This window comes from Anarrhichthys ocellatus, unplaced genomic scaffold (genome assembly GCF_004355925.1).
Source record: "Anarrhichthys ocellatus isolate YVR2014 unplaced genomic scaffold, GSC_Weel_1.0 scaffold26, whole genome shotgun sequence".
NCBI lineage: Eukaryota > Metazoa > Chordata > Actinopteri > Perciformes > Anarhichadidae > Anarrhichthys > Anarrhichthys ocellatus.
Window position 1 is genome coordinate 4,284,189 of NW_022280056.1, and position 1,943 is coordinate 4,286,131.

At 34.8% G+C, this 1,943-nt stretch overlaps 1 protein-coding gene across 1 annotated transcript in view; it reads right to left on the reverse strand.

Annotated features, from left to right (window-relative positions):
• Positions 1-1,943, reverse strand: part of grap2a (GRB2 related adaptor protein 2a) — a 14,689-nt gene that overhangs the window by 12,315 nt on the left and 431 nt on the right. The gene's annotated exons all lie outside the window — the stretch shown is intronic.

Consider the following 1,943-nt stretch of genomic DNA (forward strand, 5'->3'; position numbering starts at 1 on the left):
CACCCCCCCCCTCCCCCCGTTTCAAATTAAAAGCCCCCACAGAATGAATTTTAACTGGAATGCTTGTGATGAAGCCTCTCATTTTAGTGTCAAACATTATGATTCTGTCTCCTCTCCCCCTCTCTCACCCACCCAGTCCCACCCTTTCAAAATAAAAGCCCCACAAATACAAGATTCAATCCAAGAGTATGAATCTAAAATGCAGAAAAGAGAGTAGCGCTATCTCAATTGAACCTGAATGACACTACTGGTAACATTGGCGTGTGTATATATTGCAATTTCTTCGGGCAGTAGAAGCCACACTGTCAAAATTTCTTTAGGAATTTTCTAGTTTGAATTATAATTGATTTACTTTACAGCCAAATACAACATGCATCATACTGACAATAGACTGCAGACAGGGACTGCAGATAACTATAATCTTCATTAATGATGGATGTGCCAATATATACAATGTATGAAATGTCTTATTTTGTCTGACCAACTGTCCAAAATGTCGAACCAGTGCATTTATGACAGTTCTACTTAAAAACAACAAAGATTTAAACAATTAATTGATAAGAAGAATTTTTGTTTAGGGCTGCAACTTTAATTTGGGGTTACTTTCATTATCAATTAACCAGCAATTTATTTTCTCAATTAATTGTTTTTGCAGAAAATCGTCTTCTACCGTCACATTTGATCCAAAAGTCAACTCAAAAACTCAAAACATATTCAGTACATGATCATAGACGACAAAGAAAACCAGCAAATATTCACGTGTGAAGCTGAAACCAGTGACTTTTTAGCATTTCTGTTTAAAAATAACAATGAATTGATTATGAATTGTTGCTGATTAATGTGTGTAGACTGAGGATGAGAGGAAGTTGATTTTGAAGATAATTTCTGGTTCATATCAGCACACCATGGAGCCTGCATTTAATAGTTTCAGTTGCAAAAAGTATTGCCTGCAATGTTGCATTTTGCATTTTAGGTCTCACTATCTCGACTTCAGAGGGTTTCTTTCTCGGCCTGTGATCAGAGAAGCAGCTTTTTCTAGAACGACACTGTCGTTCTCAGAATCCAGTCTTTAAGTAACATTAACAATACTGCAATATATTAAAAGAAGAAAATTAACCCTGTGGATGTTACGCTGTTACATATTATATCATGTGATTATTGTTCAATGTGTAAGCTGTATTTTACTGTATTTTACTGTAATAGTTGGCCACGGTGGCGCTAGTTTTAACGTTATATAAATGTTATTGCACATGTTCTGTAAGATCATTGTGGGATTTTAACGTCAAATCTGAATATATCTGAAAAACGATTAACACTGATTTTTGTAGAGCTGCAATGATTCTTTTAAGTATCTGTTAATGTGCTGATGATGTTATATTATCATTTAATCTATGAAATGTCAAACTAATGTGAAAGAATTAACTTTTTGTAAGGTCGAAAGACATGTCTGTGGCAAAGTTTAACAGCCACTTTTCAAACTATTTTCTGACATATTAAAGACCGAACGGAGAAAATACACCAAAAATTAAACGTATTATTCTGAACTAATGAGATTGTGATTGACTATCAGTTATGATGATCTCCTCTAACCCTCCGTGTTACACCAAAACCACTTCCCCAAAAAGAGGGGAGTAAAAACATGCAGCTGAAGAGCAAACACTCCAAATCAAACAGTAGGATCCAGAACATGAGCAAAGGCCTTTGGTCATAAATAAACATGTAATACATAAATATGTTAGAAGAAGAATTCAGCCCGCTGTGGGTGCCCATATAATACATTTTAATTTAAGCCAGATTCTGTTTATTACAGCGTTGACTGTTGCAGATACAGCAGAGATTTCTGCAAGTGTTTCATTCAGTAAAGAAAAAAAAGGACATATATTGTAACATAATACTGTCTAAATGTTGACATAGTTAACGTTGTAAGCGATAGAGAAGTGAGA